Source organism: Tachysurus vachellii, chromosome 6, assembly GCF_030014155.1.
Source record: "Tachysurus vachellii isolate PV-2020 chromosome 6, HZAU_Pvac_v1, whole genome shotgun sequence".
Classification (NCBI taxonomy): domain Eukaryota; kingdom Metazoa; phylum Chordata; class Actinopteri; order Siluriformes; family Bagridae; genus Tachysurus; species Tachysurus vachellii.
In genome coordinates this window covers 20,697,549-20,718,046 of record NC_083465.1, presented here as the reverse complement: position 1 = coordinate 20,718,046, position 20,498 = coordinate 20,697,549, and the positions used below count along the sequence as shown (strand labels likewise).

At 40.6% G+C, this 20,498-nt stretch overlaps 1 protein-coding gene across 5 annotated transcripts in view; it reads right to left on the bottom strand.

Moving 5' to 3' along the window:
• The window catches only part of ndst2a (N-deacetylase/N-sulfotransferase (heparan glucosaminyl) 2a), a 112,576-nt gene that overhangs the window by 46,850 nt on the left and 45,228 nt on the right, over positions 1-20,498 (bottom strand). The window contains exon 3 of one of the 5 annotated variants that reach the window (XM_060872823.1): positions 15,086-15,189. The exons of the other annotated variants lie outside the window; for them this stretch is intronic. The gene's annotated coding sequence lies outside the window, so the exon portion shown is untranslated. The remainder of the gene's footprint in view (positions 1-15,085; positions 15,190-20,498) is intronic. 5 annotated transcript variants of the gene reach the window in all.

Below are 20,498 nucleotides of genomic sequence, written 5' to 3'. Positions count from 1 at the left end.
CTAAACAAAACAAGACGATTGGGTCTATACCAAAGAGTGAACATCTGAATGCCTCATGTTGACAAACACATCGCTACTTTTCTAGACTTGAGTTCCAGATCATTTCCTTCACATTTATTTATGTTCTTTGTGCACGTGGACACGTACGCGCACACAACGCAAGCAGGAACACAGCAAGCAGGAAGGGCAAAGAGTTGCAGGTAAGTGAGTGAGGGAGACTAATAAGAGATTAATATGAGAGGAAGTAATTTGGTGCATCAGGAAAATGACCAAATTGAACTAAATCCAGAATGACCTGAACTGATTAAGCTGATTATATTTTTGGAAGGGAGGTAACATTAAAAATGATCAGCCATTTTCATTTATTTTCTCATTCTTATTTAAAAATAAATAAATAAATAAGTAAATAAATAAAAACTACAGAGCTGCTGGATCCAATAAAGTAAACAAGGTCCAGCTACGGTTCATGTAAATAAGGCCTGGCCACGATTCCTCCCTTGTTTGTTGTACAACCTGTGAAAAAGAGCCAACCCTATCCTCCTGTCCCAAAAGATTTCAAAATGCCATTTTTTTTCTCCAAACCATTTCAGACTAAAAGCTTATCTTATGACAAAGCTGCCATGTTTCCTCTCTCTCCGGTCATCCATCCAAAGCAATCACACTTTCTCAGAGCTGTGACCCAGTAGTTAAAGGACCCTTTATCTGAGCCAGGTGCTGGAGCTCTTTATGCGTAAGGAGGGAGGCCTCACTGTTTCCCTACACTGCTGCTGAGGAGGAGGTGAATGTGTACATCTCCAGTGGCGCATGAGGACTGGGTCAAACATGCCACGCTGTTTTGGTTTTCTCTAAAGCAGCTCTACTCGCAGCACACTGCTTCCTGCTGAGAATGCTCTGAGCCGCAGAGAATGTGTTGACGCTCTGCTAGATTACACACACACACACACACACACACACACACACACACACACACACCTTGCATATTAAAAACGTTTTGATACACACTGCACTCTAATCAAATTGTCCGTCTCAACTAAATGTGGGTAATTTGTTGAACGTGGTCACTACACATCTCTCGGTCTCACGGAGAGGGGAGGCTGCTCTCAAGCAAACAATGAGAGATATTCTTTCAGCACATTTTATTTGTCATGATTCTCACCCTCCCTCTGTCGACTAGCATAGTAAGAATACTATGAGAGTGGCAGGGCTTTGAAGATACGGTTCCACCTGTCAGACCACAGAAGAATAAACCACTGGCCTGAAGCAGGGCAGTCACTCAACAAAGCAGCCCAGAAAACGAGCACACTAGCTCAGCCTTGATCAGACGACGCTCAAGACGCAGTCATTCTCAATGACATGCTGAATACAGAACTCAGGATGACTGCCACTCAGGCGGAGAGGAAGAAAGGTAGAAAAGCGTGCACTACTCCATTTCCTCTGTGTGAATTCTTCAAGAAAGCTGCACATGGAGGTTCATATGAAGCAGAAGAGCTAAGAAGCTCCCATGTGAAGTGGACTTCTGGACATGTATCCCTGTGATTCCATAAACAAACAAAAACCAAAAAAAACAGCAGGACGACAGTATAAAATCTGCATTTCATATGCATAACACACAGTAACACACACACAGAGCTTTATATCTGCTCATTAAGTTGCATTGTAGAGAGCCCACCCCTTCACCACACACACACACACACACACAATGAGGGGACCCTTCAAATTGTTTGTGCTGTCTGATGTTAAGCTGCAATGCATTTTAAAACAATTTGTTATGGCCTTATATACACGCAGACGTGCGAGAATTGCTAACAAGAAAATCTTAGCAGGCAAAAAAGAAAAAGACAAAACTATTTCATTGTAAAAAAAAAAAAAAAAAAAGAAGCAAAAGTTTGACCCTAATTTAATAATTCCCAGCACCTACATTGTCTTCCCATCCACTTGTGGCTTGTAAATTTAAAATTTTAAGGTCTGGTACGACTACGGTCATGTGAGAAGGCCTGGTGTACGATCAGCATTCCGGTTCATCCTAACGGTATTCAGTGGGGTTGAAGTAAAGGCTCTGTTCAGGCCACTTAAGTTCTACTCCAAACTACTGAACCTATGTCCTAATGCAGCTTGCTTTGTACACAGGGCCACTATCATGCTAGAACATGCTTAGGCCCCTTACAGTAGTTTGAGAGAAAGGAAATTGTAATTCTACAGCTAACAAAAGCTTATACAATTGTGGCAACAGTTTGGGGAAGAATCACATACGAGGGTTCATACGATGGTCAGATCGACATATTGGGCTTCAGCGAAGTGTTGGATTATGATATAGCTGTACATTCAAACATCACGCTTGTTCATGCTGAACAACAACAAACTCAACAAAGTCAACAAAGTGGTCTACAGAGCAAGCACATTTCTGCCAAGTATATTCAGCAAGATTCTTAAAAAGGAAGACCATAAAGACATTAAGGAGCCACATGAGACCTTAAAATAAGACACCTACAGTTTATGATTATACATATATTAGATTTTCCCAACAGTACAGTAAATGTTTTGGCAGAATGAGCTTTCGCCTTGGCTCTAGGGTCCTGGCCTGTCCCTCCTCATTTATAGGGAACGGCATCCTCACTGCCAGGAGATTTGTAAGTGAATATCATCTTCTGCTGACTCACGATCAGAAATCCATTATCGCTTATCCACACTGACACACACACACACACACACACACCTTCCCTTTCACTCAGATACTATTTAAATTCCCTCCAGGCATAACAAATTCAGATTTCTTTCCTACTTGAGAAGCTACTACTTTGCAAGATGTCATGCTAAGATTTCTCATCTCCAAGCAACTTCTGCTGCATCCTTTGTGGTTTTTAATTATGCCAGTGAAAGAACAGCTGAGCAAAACTACAACTGACCAAGTACAAGAACCTGAGGCATGGTAACGGTACCAGTTTTAACAAAACTGGAAGGCTGAAGACTGGGGGAAAACATGGCCTGGTCTGATATTAATTTTAGTGGTGACACACAGATGGTAGGGTAGGATCATTTAGTGTGGGAATGTTTTCCAGCATCCCTTTACAGCTACAACAGACTCAAACTTTAAACTACTTTACTTTAACTACTCAAAAATAACAAGTCATCTCAAACTGGTTTCGACCATTCCAGAGCCTCAGCAGTCACCAGGTAGAACGAGACACTGACATGTATCTGCAGATGAAAAATCCGCAGCATGTGTGTTATGAAATCATACCTGCACTAATGTTGTTCTGAGAAGAGAAAGACAAGTCCAATGCAGTATTAGTATGGTGATTCTATAATAAATAAAGTGCACAGTAAGTGCAGAGTCATACTTACTTGGCTTGGTGACAAATTAACTGACTTTTTTTTTTTTTTAAACAAAAACTAAAAAGTATATCGAGTCACGTCAAGAAGGTTTTATGGTCATTTCAGCCGTACTTAGCTGACGCCGTACGTAGTCGAACGAAACGACGTTTCACAGAGCTAAGGACTTCAAGTAAGTTGTCCTAGCCACATAAAGTGCATCGTGTGCAACAAAACACTACGGGAACAAATACATACAGTGTGCATACTGTATATTATACTGAACAACGTGTACAAATATAGAAATCTGAACAGAGAGGGTACTGGTAAACGTATATGCGCTTGTGTAATAGCAGCAGGTGGATGAGGTATTGAAATTCAATTCAATTCAAGTTTATTTGTATGGCGTTTTTTTTTACAATTGACGTCGTCTCAAAGCAGCTTTACAGAACATAAACATAGAACAAAAGGTTAATATAAAGAATAATATAAAGATTAATATAATACAAAATTCAAGATTAATATTAGATTTATTTAAATGTGTTTGTATTTATCCTCAATGAGCAAGTCTGAGGTGACTCAGGTGACTGTGGGGAGGAAAAACTCCCTTAAACGGTAAAGGAAGAAACCTTGAGAGGAACCAGACACAAAGTGAACCTCATTCCTCATGTGGGTGACACCGGAGGGTGTGATTAAAAATATACAGTCTGATAAATGTTCTATTGATGTAAAAGACCACATGGAGTTAGCATCTCCTCTTTAGTATCGCAGAGTCTAACTGGAGCTGGTAGATCTCTAGATGAAATGTGGTGTGTAAAACAGCAGTGGAGTTTAATATGGGTGGTGCCGTAGACATGGATGTATATTGAACGAGCGTTTGAGTGTGTTTTTGATTTAATACAGTATATCTTTGCAATCCCAATATTAAATTGGTTCTGGATTGCTAATTAGGGACCTAATTCAATACTCGGTGAAGCTGCTTTGTGAAAACGTCTACGGTAAAAGGTGCGAATCAAATTAAATTGAACCGAGTCGATTCATTTGAATGTCGCACTCATTTTATCTTCCATAAAATGTGCTTACCACAATATACGCCGTTACGGTCTAATATGTTTTGTTAAATATTGCGATTAAAATCAAAGCCTACACTATAGTAGAGTCTGGAGGAGAGAAAAAAAAAATGTGTAATGTGTTTGACATTCAGGGTTGGACATATTATTCTAGAGGAGAGAGTATAATTCAAACTGATGGGAGACTGAAGTGTTAACGAGGAGGGGGGGGGGAGAGAAAAAGAGAGAGAGAAGTGTGTGAGTGTGTGGGGGGAACTGTCTATACCTTACAGCTGCATTTGACACGCAGACAAATACGGATTGTCAAAGACTGGCAGTCAGTCAGGTACAGCTGAATGATTCACTGTTCATTTATCGAAGAAATCGCAAGACATGTGACTCAAATCTAGTTTGAACTCACTTCTGTAATATGAGCTACTTTGAGTAGAAATACATGAACATTATCACTTTCTCAACTGAAACTGCACTCTGAAATGACAAGGCCAGGGGTTCATGTTGGTGTACACACACACACACACACACACACGATTATTCATATACTATACATATTTAATCAACTGATAAAATTCACTAACTATTTTAATATACTAAGGAGAAATAAAACCAGGTCCACAACACAGAGATATCAGCTAAAATACTATTATTGGTAAACCTATTGGTAAAGCTATTATTGGTATACTGTGCATACTGTATGGTGTATGGTATACTGTGCATACTACAGTATGGTGTCATTCAGATTCAACCATCCAAACACGCCACAATTCATCTGCCCGTATGTGTATCGGTGCACTCTGTGTTTTACTCCACAATACGTGTTCAACTTTATCTATTTTTTCACTCAGAAAACCACTTGGCCTTAGGAATGTCTATCAGCTTGGTTAATACAGTTTGTTGCACAATACATAACTACAGCGTGGCAAAAAAAAGAGGGTGTGTGTTTGTGTGGACATTAGTAGGACCATCTGACAGACAACAAAATAACTTTGCACACAGCAGGTGATGGTAAAAACCTGCTTAGAATCTGAATAAAGAGCTGAAATGAGCAAAATCCTTTTTCTGGAACTGACGGATGGTAACCGACACACACATACACACACACACACTCACGTATGGCCATTTATGCAGCACATTAAGCAAACATGAAAGCAATCAAGTGGTAATCCATAACCTGACCCGCTAAAAAAAAAAAAAGACTACAGTTTAAGTGAGAAAAGAGTAATTGACGAAGCGTTGTGAGTGCAAGTCATTTATTTAACCAGCAAAAACCCCTTTGACGTCAGACACAAGCCACGCTACACTACATCTAATAGCACTTCATCGGTTCATACCACATACATAATAAAGATGTTTTAATAAGCTCATGACCATAGAGAGAACAGGAACATCAAGACCTGGCAGTGACGGAGGGATCCGGAGGAGTTTCTTGGCGTTAAATTAACACTAATTAAAGATAAATTGATTGAGTGAGGATGGGGCAAACGCGTTCTCTCATCACGAAGCAGCCATTACTCTTTAGCAGACGTGCCTCTGACATGCTTTCAGGGTAGAGTGAGATCAGTCAGTGCCCCTGCTGATGAGTGCACAAACACACAAACCTGCAGCTACATCATAAAAAGAGCTTTATTGTTAAAGCCCCCTTCTCTCACAACTCTCACTAATGTTAACAGCAAAGTGTGTGCTGCATTTTAATAGTGCAAAATCTATTCCGGTTCTTTAAGCTCTTCTGGTTCATAAAGCAGAGTAACTAAGCTCTTTCCAGACGTAAAGACAAAAGGAAAATGGATAAAATCTCATTAAGGTAGCACGAGGGCATACAGACTAAAAGACATAAAAAGATCTAGCCAGACACACGGTCGCACACCCACAGCTCCAGCGTCCATCTCTGTCAGGTTCAGGGCTATTCATTTTCACCACATGTCTTTTCCCCATCTCTTTTCAGTGGCAGTTGTCAGCAGATATGGGGCTTGACAATATTCAGCATCAGCACCACTCATCTTCCTAATACTGCAGCTCTCACTCACTCACTCACTCACTCACATGCACACAGTTTATGCGCTCACTTTCTTGGTTCCGTCCTCCAAGCGTTGCTTCCTCCACAAGAGACCTGTTATTGTGGGTCATTTCTAGCACTCCGAGAAATGAACCGAAAGCAGAACATTGTACTGCGGCTTATAAAAATAACTGTCTCAGTGACAGGTCCCACTGCCTGAGTGGACGGTTTTAAAGCACATAATATTGCACTACACCAGCTGAGCAAATAAACATGAGCATCACAAGGGATACACAATTTAAAACAGAAAAATAAAGCATACTCTAGTGATACTGCTACCAGGCATGTGCTAATAACTGGTTATATCAGTGTATATTGTGATCATTTGTTGAGACAATGTTGAGTTACACTATTCCTTAAACTTGATGTGCTGCACTTGTTGTAATGATATGTTACTTGCTTGAGATTTATTTTGTGTTTCATTACATTTTAGTCGAGCGCACTGTAGTGCTTATATGAAAAATTGCTATCAGAATTATTAGCATAAGCCACAATGAACTAGAAATTCTTATCTGAATAACCGACATTGTCTAATACAAAAATTAAAGCGACAATTAGTACAATTAGTAGGACGTGTACCCCTTACTTTGAATGAGATTCAGCACATCGGTGGCCACGAGACATCGTCAGTCTCTCACACTGTTTGATTTTGGTCCACTCTTCTTCCAGTCTCTTCCACAGTTGACTGTAGTGGGTTTCATGGCCATAACTTTGACGCCGAGGATTTTCCAGAGGTTTCCTTCTGGGTTTAAGACAAGGACTCCATTTCATTATTACAATGTTTTCAGCTTCAATGAACTGCAATAAACAGGGAGCGTTGTCCTGCATGAAAAACGGCTGGCTAACTGTGTGATGAACGCAGGGAAGGAACCACACGTTGTCAGAGAAGGGTGCGATAAACATTTGCATTCACTCTGCCATGCAGCTGTATAAGAGGCCCAACTCCTGCTGCAGAAAACATCCCCCAAACCATGACACTTCCCTGTCCACATTTCACTGACTTCTTTACATACATTGGGTTCAGTCTGTCAATGAACATCATGATCTTCAGCCTTTTGATTGTTTTTCTGCTAATGAGAGGTTTGGTCATTGCATACAGTGTCTTTCGTAGATGACCAGGCTTCTTGGGGGACTTGAACGTGTTTGTGATCAATTCAATATTCTAGAAATAATGAATTTGGAACGACCGACTTCTCTTGCTATGGCTTAAAGGGTCATCCCTTTGGCCTTCAGTCACTTTAGAACGGCTCCCCATCTTGCGAAAGCAGTGTTAGGCTGCGAAAGTTAGGCTGCCAGTTAAATAGGGTTTGTCAGATAAAGAAATTAGCACCAATAACTAGGAGGTATCTGGAAGTGTTCTCTAATTTTCATCGGTGCTCTTTTTCAAATCTCATTAAAGTTTTTTATTCTGTGCTTTAATACATTCATAACTCATGAAATAGCTCTTTTATACTAGCATTACAAATACTTCTTGATCTCCACTGTATCTAGATTACTCATAAATTGAAAGCTTTTACAGTCGTGATTCCTCAGACAGTCTAAGCACACACATAAAAACCCAATAGACTTTAGCTGAGGAGTTGCAGCCTAATTAAAAGTGTCGCTATCTTGCAAGCAATTCGATTTATTTCTGCAGGAAAACAAGGCAGCTTAAACATGCACCAACAACAAGTCAATCAACTTGTGACACCATGAGTGGATTGTCAAAAGCCTTAGGATATTAATGATAGGATATTAATGATCAAGAGACTTTCAGTTATTCTGTTTAACTTTTCAATCCAGTTTGTTGTAATCTTCATGCTATACCATTTCCACTCAAATACAAACTGTTGTAGTAAAGGACATTATTTACACTGAGGTTACTTTCTGTCCGGTGTCACCCAAATGAGGATGAGGTTCACTTCTGAGTCTGGTTCCTCTCAAAGTTTCTTCCTCATATCATCTCAGGGAGTTTTCCCTCGCCGCTGTCGCCTCCGGCTTGCTCGTTAGAGACAGATGTTACAGATTTATAGTGACTTCATTTTAAACTTGAACATTTTTTATTCTGTTTCTGTACTTTTGTAAAGCTGCTTTGAGACAATGTGAATTGTTAAAAGTGCTATACAATATAAATTAAATATAAAATAAAATATAACATGCAAATTTCAATTTATATTTCACAGAGAGTCAGAATAAACCCAGTACAGACCAATGACCTGCAACATGCTTATCTTAAATAATAGCCCCAGCATCTCAGTCTCAATCTCTCTCTCTCTTTCTCCCTTCCTCTCTCCGTCTCAGTCTCTCTCCGTCTCACACACACTCCGTCTCTCTCTCTCTCTCTCACACACACACACACACACACACCTTTACTCTCTCTCTCACACACACACACCTTTACTCTCTCTCTCTCTCACACACACCTTCAGTCTCTCTCTCTCACACACCGTCTCTCTCTCTCTCTCACACACAAACACACTCCGTCTCTCTCTCTCTCTCTCTCTATCACACACACACTCCATCTCTCTCTCTCTCTCTCTCTCTCTCTCTCTCTCTCTCTCTCTCACACACACACTCCATCTCTCTCTCTCTCTCTCTCTCTCTCTCTCACACACACACTCCGTCTCTCTCTCTCTCTCTCTCACACACAAACACACTCCGTCTCTCTCTCTCTCACACACGCAAACACACTCCGTCTCTCTCTCTCTCTCTCTCTCTCTCTCTCTCTCTCTCACACACACACTCCGTCTCTCTCTCTCTCTCACACACACACACACTCCATCTCTCTCTCTCTCTCACACACACACTCCATCTCTCTCTCTCTCTCTCCCTCTCTCTCTCTCTCTCACACACACACACACCTTTACTCTCTCTCTCACACACACACACCTTTACTCTCTCTCTCTCACACACACCTTCAGTCTCTCTCTCACACACACTCCGTCTCTCTCTCTCTCTCACACACAAACACACTCCGTCTCTCTCTCTCTCACACACGCAAACACACTCCGTCTCTCTCTCTATCACACACACACTCCATCTCTCTCTCTCTCTCTCACACACACACTCCATCTCTCTCTCTCTCTCTCTCTCTCTCTCACACACACACTCCGTCTCTCTCTCTCTCTCACACACAAACACACTCCGTCTCTCTCTCTCACACACGCAAACACACTCCGTCTCTCTCTCTCTCTCTCTCTCTCTCTCTCTCACACACACACTCCATCTCTCTCTCTCTCACACACACACTCCGTCTCTCTCTCTCTCACACACGCAAACACACTCCGTCTCTCTCTCTCTCTCTCTCTCTCACACACACACACACTCCATCTCTCTCTCTCTCACACACACACACTCCATCTCTCTCTCTCTCTCACACACACACACTCCGTCTCTCTCTCTCTCGCTCTCTCAGGTGAAGTTATGGCTTGCTTGATTGAATAAGCTGTGGATCCAAGGCCATGATAGGGAAGTGTGCATTTTAAACTTTCTAGATCAGCATTTTTCAGTTTTTTTTTTACCAAAAATCTATCTTTCCTGTTAGTTCTTAATATGATTTTTTTTTTTTTTTTTTTTTAAACCAATTAGCATGGAGCTCTTTGTTTACCTGTAGGCAATCAGAAAAAAACACTAGCCCTAGCCCTGTGCAGTGAACTACATAATTGCTTGAAACACTTTGGTCATTGGGCTTCTTCTTCCTGACCGTGACAAGAATAAACCTATTACATTGGAGTCAACTGTGTCTCCAAGTAACTTTTATTTGTCTTCAGAAGGTCAGTCTTCCAGAAAGCTTCACCATCAAGATTATGATGTGTTAAATAACACATCTTTTAAAATCCATTTATTGTTAGGAGTAAATTATGTGAAGCATCTACCATACAAGTCCCTGTTATTGAGTTGTTACTATAGAAACAACAGATTAGATGCAATGCACCAGCCTCTCTCTCTCTCTCTCTCTCTCTCTCTCTCTGATCACTTTCTTTTTTCTCTCACTTTCTCTCACTTCCTTGAAATAAGTGCAGCATGTCATTTTCCTGAGAAAACGGAAATCATAACAAAGATAAAGCTTACGACGAAGTCTCCTTACCCATAAATGTTAAATAAACTTCTCAGAAAAACAAAACACAAGTCATTAGTACACTAACGGTTATATGTTTGAACGTTATTTGAATCCTTTTATTATTAGCCTTAGCTTATGTGAAGCATCTGCTGTCCATGTCCCTGTGTATGAGGTGTTACTACAGAAAGAACATTATATAAAATGATTATTATTATCTTATCGTTCCTGTTACAGATGAAACTGCTGTCCGAGCCGTTCTGTTACAAACTTGTGACCGATCAGATTTGAGCACAATCAACCACCCTTTGGGGTTAAAGAATAAATGCAATGAAATAATTAATGTAATTAATTGACGGTATTGTTTAATTAATTATAACAAAGCTTCATGAAACATATTCTACAAAAAAAAACTATTCTTATATTTTACAACAGACTTCTGATCGTGGCCTTATGCTTTTAATGATAATTATATAGTAAGTGAAAAAACTTCCAACTTCAGAAAGAAATGTGTTCCTGCCACAGCCAGGGGTAGAATTATTGTTCTTGCTAGTGCTTTTTAAAGCGCACTGTTGTCAGGTGTGCGAATGAAGCCGTAGAAGTGAAATAACAGCGAGAAGCAAGCAACAGCATGTAAATTCCCTCCTTCTCAGAGTACACTAATGTCTGCTCTTTGTTCTGTGCCCTCACTCCATCGTTCCCTTTGAATAGCAGGCCTGGAGCTATTAATGTCTTCATGTATAGACCACGCCACAAAACCTCAGGCAGCTCCCTCTTCCTGGATTTTGCTCATCGCGCAAACCGCACACCCCACCACACACACACACACACACAGAGACAGACACACACACAGACAGACAGACACACACACACAGACAGACAGACAGACAGACACAGACAGACACACACACACACAGGCAGACACACACACAAAGACAGACAGACAGACAGACACAGACAGACACACACACACACAGGCAGACACACACACAAAGACAGACAGACACACACACAGACAGACAGACAGACAGACACACACAGGCAGACACACACACACAAAGACAGACAGACACACACACAGACAGACAGACACACACACAGACAGACAGACAGAGACAGACAGACAGACAGACAGACACACAGACAGACACACAGACAGACACACACACAGACACACACACAGACACACACACACACAGACACACACACACACAAAGACAGATAGACAGACACACAGGCAGACAGACAGACAGAGACTCACACAGACACACCCACACCATCTGCATAAGCCTTTCTCCATGACTTTCCTGTACATCCTGCCCTGCATTGCCTTCTCTATGTAATTACTCTGCAGATTTTCCTGGAGGCAAGAAACCTTAAACATTCCTGCACACACTAGCTGATGTCAAAAACTCAGGCTCTCACCTACCAGTTCAACTGAGTTTACCATCTCATTGTCTCCGTTTCTCTCTTACACGCAGCAGGCTTTAAGAATCACTCACTCCACACACACACACACACACACACACACACCCACACACAATGCGTGCTGCACAAGGTATCGCGAGTTAACAGCTTTTCAGTGCTGCTGTTTCACTGATAAACACGATGAAGATTCGCATGTATAAATGAGTCATCAAAACTGGGAAAAACTTTCAACGGGCAAACATTAATACTTGATGTTTTTAGCTTTAGGCAAATTTGACTCAGGTGTGTGAGAGAAAAGCTAACACACAGAGTTCATGTCAACTTGTCAAAGAGAGACTTGTTTTTCTCATCTTGCTAATAAAGACACGCAGTTCCAAAGGTATGCAAAGGGTTTATATATATATATATATATATATATATATATACATATATATATCTCCAAACACTGCATAAGAGCCAACACAAGCAACCTCTGGTTCAACTAAGAATTTTATTGAAAGTTAAATGTAGGTGTATGATTAGCAGCTTTTCCTCTAAAGTGATTCGAAACTGCCGTCCAAAATGAATCATCTGATTCAAGTAAATAGCTAAAGGAGTGTGACTGTGGTGTACAAAAACCAAGATAGCTACACACTTGTGTGCCGGAATATGATGCTCTTACTCCCTGTGCTGTTTTGTGCAGCTTGAGGAATCATATTTAACTTCAGAACAGTACAATTTGGCATCCTACCAAGTCATATTAGTACAAGTTGTAAGGTCCTAGTTCAGGGATGGTTTAAGGAACATGGAAAAAAATGTAGACTTGGGCTCCAAACCAAGCATCTATAGGATACATTGACGCTCCACCCTGCGACTAACAGGACTTGTAGGATCTGCTGCGAACATGTGGAGTTAGAGATCATGAGAGATCACGTGGAGTCCAGAGCAGATTTGGCAGCACAAGAAGGACCTACACAATATTAGGTAGGGGTTTTAACGTTATGGCTGATCGGTGAAGTGCCGCATTTCACTTACTGATCTGGAACAAAAGAGAACGTGCAAGTTGTTCAGGAACGAGTGCTTAAAGTCAGAAAAGATCAAGAACATGACGTGCAAGGAAAGCAGAGCGAGAAATCAGGAGACAAAACCATTTCTTTGTACTCCCTTCCCCAGAGTGACTGAGAGATGGCAGCTGAACTGCATGTGGCTGTAATTGCACTTGAGCTGGCTCTTGGAGACGGACTACAGCGGGGATTTGAACTCCAACATTCATGTGAACACTGTGTGTCTTCTTATAATCGCTACAAAGCTCATTCTGTGAAAAAAAGCCTTCACACTTGTACTGCTCGTGGTCCGTGTCTGCTTCTAGACACGAGCAATGCTGGTTATCACTATGATAAACGACTTTTTTTTTATAGATAAATAAAAATATCTTGATAAATATATACAAAACATTATTAGGACACTTTTAACTCACGTAGGCAATAAGCAATAAGAGCAATTCATTAAAAATAAATAAATAAATAAATAAATAATTAGATGATTTTATTGAACTAAAAATGAACAAAACCATTCTGTTCTTCATTTTCACTGTTATTTAACCAAAGATTTGTTTCTGCCAAAAAGAATCATCTTGATTGGTGACTGGATGCTGAAATGAGTCTGGGATATAAACAGGATCTGTGCTTCGTGAGAGATGGTTATTTTAAATAGATTGTAAATAAATACTATTATATATTTTTGGAGAATTCAATAAAGATGTTCATTACTGTCATAATTCACCATATCAGAAAGGCTAGTTCACGCGAACAAAAGAGACGAACCGTCTTAACCCTCACGCCGTTAAGTCCTCGTGACTTCTGGAACATTTCTGCATAAATGTTAACCTGATGCTCACAAACATGTGGTTTAGTTGTTCTAAGGATCATAATATAGGAGTAACATGGCTGCCATTTAAAGAAAAAAAAAAATCTCTTGGTCCCCAACTGCTACTTTTGGATATAGTGATATAATGTGTGATATAATGTGTAAATAAACAATGATATATTCACACATTTTTGTAATATATAAAATATGATAATTGTGTATTATCTCCTGCCTCACATCTGGAAGTATGAAGCTGGAGTTCTGACATTATGATTATGAAACAATTATGTTTATTTAGCTGAGTATATACCTTTAGTTGATAAAGATACATACAAACAGACATCTGCTCAGTTGTTGTTTCTTCTGGATACTACAGCGTATTGGAATTCTAAATTGGCTTACGGCCCCTTTAATCACCCGTAAGAACCGCACGCTTCTGAACGATTATTTTCTATTCCGGACAAATACACTCCCACTGAAGAGAGTATAGAAACGTTATGAGTGTCAGACTCACTTTCTAATCCAAAAAGGCAGCAAAAAAACTAAAAACCAGCAGTTAAAAAAAGAAAAGAAAAAAAGAAGCAGTGTGGTCTTTAATGTTCTCTGAAAGGAATCCCTAAAAAATATGTGGACTCCCTCCTCCAGGCATCCTTGTAAACCGAACCCCATCCGAATAAGGCTTATGAGCAGAATGAAAGCATTTCTCTGCCATTTGTGAGAGCATTATTTAATAGACACCCCTGCCTCCAGTACTACTGCGCGCTGGGACATTATCTCAAGACTCTAGGTATGAGAAGTCATCCCAGGCCTAATGTGGACAATGTAAAAAGAGCCGAAAGTTTCATACTACAGCAGTCCACAGCAAGACATCTGATCCTTCCACTCAGCACCTTTACATTAAGCCCTGAAGCTCAACTCTTATGTAATGTTCCAGTGCCAGTGAAGTCTGACATGCGGTTGGCGGTAGCAGGTCCATCGAGCTCTCCTCCATTTTTCCAGCGTGAGACAGGCAGAGCAGTGAAACATTGTTTTGGGTTTTCTTTCCCAGATTTCAGGTTGCTGTGAGCCTCCTACATCAGCTTGACTGGCACTGAGCCACGACAGCTTTTCAGCAGCTCGCAATCAACACCATCATGTACAGCCAGCTTACATACACCCACATGCTTGCAAACTCTCACCCCATGATTTTTTTTCCCTTACTTCTCGCAAACAAACACGAACTGAATGGTTCATCATGTACCCTTCCTTTAGGTCTATTATGTGTGACAAAAACCCCACCCACACTAATACAAACTCGCACGCACACACGGTGAGGCACAAAGTGACTAAGACAGATTCAGCTCACACCTTGCGTCTCTTCTAGCCCTGTAGCCTCCTCCTGTCTTCCTAGTGACATCTGAGAGAGAACGGACGGAAGGTGACAGTGACAAATGTCCAGCCCCCGCACAGTCCTGCCAAGACATGAGAGAGAAACGTTCATATGCGGTATCTCAGTCTCTATTCCACATCCCAGAGAAGGACATCTGCACTGCACCAGACCCAGCGGCCTTGATTTTGGCGCCTCGATTTTGTCCTCCTAATATACACAGTGTGAGTCAGCAGAACCATTATAGACTCCCAATGCAGCAACACAACATTCTTTTAACTGTGCCAATTTCGAGCTTACAATAAGAACTGATTTATAATCAGTGAATTATCTAAACCTAGTTTATTTCTCTGTTGTATAGTGAGGTTATTTGCTGATTTGCCTGATGTTTCGGTCAGAAATGTATCCTGCGTGTAAAGTAGGAAAGTAGCTGACTATGGGCAAACCCACGTAAAAGACGTAATTCAATACATGTCGCTTTCGACCCAATTTAACCCAAAAATAAATGTAGACAAATGTCAGCTCTGGATTCGTCTGTCAACTGACACGCACACTGTAACCCAATACATCTAGACATCTGAAGACAAGTCGTTTTTTTTTTTTAGTTAGTTATACAACCCCAATCAAATGAGTTAATTATTAGTATGCTTGGTGGACTTGCTGTTCTACATCAATTGCACCATTGTCCGCTTTTCAAATTAACATTGTCATTTAACCTTTCTAACCCACCCTGAAAGCCTCCCTTTTAGCTTGAAACCGTTCCTTAGCTGCAAAACTGTTCTACCACATCCTGTGGTAGCCACAACTCACAACTCAGTAACCCTGGAGATTTAAGATGTCTGACCTACATAGCAAGCAAAGGTTTGGGTTGAGAGGAGTTAAATAATTTATGCTAAATGTTTATGTTAATGGATGCAGTTTTGTACTGTGAGGCATACAGTATGTCACTCCTGAGACCTTAAATATGTTTATTGTAGAAAAATAAAGTTCTTCTTTAATCCCACTGTACCGCAGTCAAATCTCTCACACATACTTGGGGATGTGTACAGAAAGCAGACCTTGCTAGATTTGGTGTCTTCTTGCATGGCACCGCGCCCTGTTGTGAGCAAAAGTGATCTTGACTTGGTGAGGTCACTGCTCGGTCCCAGCAGCCAGCTGTCTGTCAGACCCCATCCATCATTTGGGGGTTAGCTTTAGTGCGTTAACAGTAGTGCAACACTGGAACTAGCGTGGATGCACGGGGGCCCATTAGCATGCCGCAAAAGTGCCAGAGCTTCAGTAGGTCAGAGCACAAACACATTCTGACTGGCATATGATGCAACAGCAAACTTTCAAGTCAAGCCTGAATGCTAGAATTCAGTTGGTAATTAGTCCGCTTGCTACCCAATATAAGAAGTGTATCTCAAACATACCAGATAATCCTCTGACCACAGATGGATAAATGCCCCGACACATTTTCAGACACAGCAGTGTTGAAAGGCATACTGTTAGCAGCTTATAACAGACTGACTGAATGCCAGACACCACACACTTCCACTGTACTACATAACCCAGCTCCGCTGCTGAGGAACAGACATAATGGTGATTTGCTTCTACAAACAGAAGACGGTTTTTAGGGCGTAGAGAAGCATTCTGTAATACATCAGCAAATGTATCGGAAACATGCCAAAAAGAATGTTTCCATTAAAAGGAAACTCCATTGCGTCCTCATTATGAGCTGAAAGGGATCATAAAAGTATGGAAAGGTGGCATGCTGAGGAAAAACAAATGTAACTGGAGCAGAGCTTCCACCCCATAAACAGATGTTTTAGTTCTGGTCAGCAATACTGCGTTCTTCGGTGTGTGTGATGCAGGTATACACATGCTAGAACCAACAGAAGAGGTAGCCATGCAACATGATTACAACAGGCTTACGTAGTGCACACATGCCCCCGAACCCTTAAACGTAGGTTGGATTTCACCCCCTCGGGGGAATTGTGAAATCTGACCTGGATTTTAAGGGAGTCGCTGCTGTAAACAAAGGGAAAAACAATCACTAAGGGTAAGGATAAGGAACCTGATCTGCTAAAAATGAACAAGGATCCATTTCATTCAGTATTTAAAAAAATTATTTAAAAAAAATATGTAAAAAGTCACATACTATGACACGTGCAACCGTGCAATTTCAAACATTTCGAAGGACATCGAGCATTTCATTCTGCTTAAGTGTGCAAACATGTAGCTGTTCCCATGAGAAAGCACTGTGCAGAGAGACTGACACACTTCGCTTGCTCGCCTCCGTGCCTGTACAGCCAGCTTGTTGGACGGCATACAGAAAAGCCATTAGCACGGCTATATAACTTCACCAATTAATCAATCAGAAGGGGCAGGAAAATGAATTTGGCTCGCATCTATGCAGGAAGGGCATTTTGGGAGCATTTTGGGGAACGAGAGCCCTAGCACTTCAGAAGGAGAAAAAATTTTTTACAAAAATCAGTGGGTAAACAGTCTGACTTGGAGGCTGACCAAACCTCTTCCATCACACTTCATCAGTGAGTAAGTGACGGGACAACATCTGCTGTTTAAAGAAAATGTTTAAATGTCTTTTTATGGCATTTTCTCATTTAAAATTCCTCCTAATTTACTCGGCTATTCCCAGTACGGGTTTCTTCTCTGCGACAGCGATTAAACATCTGAATGAAGATCGGACCACATTGGACCTACCTAGATTTTTTATTTTTTTTTTTTGGACAAAGCAATCAAGCTTGCAGCGAAATCATGTATGGCCAAGAAACAACCCCTACACAGACCGTGACAGAGGGCAACAAACACAAATCTGTCAGAACAAGAAAAGTTCGTTGAAAAGCTGTCACAATAAATTATGTACACACCCTGCACACATTTGATGGTAGACTGGGGGGGGTTAAATGATCATCACTGGATCTGACATCATAAACATATTTTAAACAGACAATGAATGGTCTAATGTAAAAATTCATTTGAGGAGCTTTTACAAGACCCCACTGCTTTGTGATGCATTACTTTATGAAAAGATGTATATAATCACACCTCCGGTGTCACCCACATGAGGATGAGGTTCCCCTTTGTGTCTGGTTCCTCTTAAGGTTTCTTCCTTTACCATCTAAGGGAGTTTTTCCTCCCCACCTGAGTCACCTGAGTCACCTCAGACTTGCTCATTAGAGATAAATACAAACACATTTAAATAAATCTAATATTAATCTTGAATTTTTGTTCTGAATATTTGTTCTGTAAATTTATGTTCTGTAAAGCTGCTTTGAGACGACGTCAACTGTAAAAAGCGCCATACAAATAAACTTGAATTAAAAAGTTCGACCTGACTAAAAACCACAGCACTGAGGTATTAATCATATCGCTGTAACGTCACGGCTATAACAGAGCTACGCTTTTAATCTGCGCCGTTCAAATAGCTTAACGTTTTCAGCAAGTGAGAAGGAAGGAATTATGGAGCGAGGTGGAGTAAATAAATACAATTATTTAGCATTATTACTTTTTACAACCAAAACATATATAATCGTTGCTGTGTTAAAGCTTTCTTTGAGTATTTTTGTGATCACTGTATAACCTCAGGCTGTCATTGATTATTTCAGGCACTACAGAAAAATGTTTCTTAGAAAGAACAAGAAAACCTTATCAACAGTCTAAACATAGAACATTTGACAATTTGTTTCAGGATTTAACTTGCCTTACTATGGTTTAGAGTAGAGAAAAAATATATATATACTGCTAAAACCAAGCTTTTTAAAAGCTCATCAGTTTCCAGAGGCAATTTTTAAATATCAAATACGTCCCATCTGTTTTAAAATGAGCTTATTTTTCTTCACCACCTTTTTCCTTGATTCGCTTTACTTTTCTCGCCCCACAGACACACACAGACACACAGACACACACACACACACACACAGACAATAGTACCATATCCTCAGGTTCCCCATCTGTGCAATGCTCAGAGGCAGCAAGTCTCCACTTCCTCTGTTCTCCCTTAGGATAAATTATCCGAGAAAATCACACAGGAAGGCACAGCGGCTACACTACAGCGCTCTCAGCATGCCTTGATCAATCGGATCAATGGAGGTGATCGGCATCGTGAGCTCTGTTCAGGGCCCGTGTAGAGACGGCCTAATTCACTTAAACCATTAGCTGCGTGGGACAGATGGCCCCCGATGGGCTTCACTCGTGTAGACAAGCGTGGCTTATTAGAGCACAACCATATGGAGACAATAGAGCAGAAAAAGTGAGAGACAGTAGCTGAGTACGAGAGACTGAGTAAGACATGTGGACTAGCAAGGAAGACCTACGTCATGCTTGGCTAGAAAGAATAAAAAAAAAAGAAACAATAAGGAAGTGTGAAAATTGGATATAACGAGGAAAAGTAGACAGAAGGTTATTTCAGATTGTTTCACACACACACACACAGAAATGAAGAAAGATTACGATATAAGATTACATACTGTATAAACGTGTTATACTTGCTTTATAGAGAATGCAGATTTACATCTCGTGAACTCCTAGAGCTGTATGTAAAGCACTTGGGTTGAATCTAGGTCAAGGGACTAGGACCGCTACACTTACTCCTTAACAGCACACACTGTTCTGAGGAAATACACACAGCATCCCGTTGCACCGGAGCTCATCCTTTAACCTGTGCCCGAACATGTGCACCAAAAGCAGCTTGTGTTACACAAATCCATTTGCAGCTCCATTACTGGCTGCTCTCTATAACAGACTGCTGTTCATGACCCATCTGGGAGGAAGCATAAGCCAGAGATCTGTTAGATGATTAGGGCAGTGGGTTGAGTATTATTGTTATTAAAAAACAAAAAAAAAAAACAATAAAAAACTAACAGGTCTGGTCCTTCTGGTAGTTAGCAGAGTAAACAGCATTAATTGCCACCCTGATGATGATTCCATGTTTCCTTGGGTGGCGTTTGTTTCCCATTGAATCACTCCAAGACATTTTAAATGTTTGTTTAAATAGTCACAAGCTGTTGATCGACTTTCGGTGTTGGCTATAATTCAAAACACTGTTATTATTATTACTATTTGTATTATTATTATGAATGAGCAGGGGCATTAGACCAGGACTTGAGATAATAATAATAATAAAGACTAGTAAGATGAACACTTCAGATAATCTAATCAGAAGGGCTTCAAAAACATGCAACTTCAGGACAAATATATTCATTGATATGGTGAGGTGTTCAGCAGTGTTTTAAGGTGTGTGTATGTGTGAACAAGGTGTGATGCAAGGCGGAGTTGCGACTTTGGGAACTTGGTGATCGTTACGAGTTTGTTAGGCTGATTATTTGTCAAAGAATGTAACTTTGTAAAGCACATTTTTAATGTTTTGTCTTGTGGAACATCTGAACACGGGAA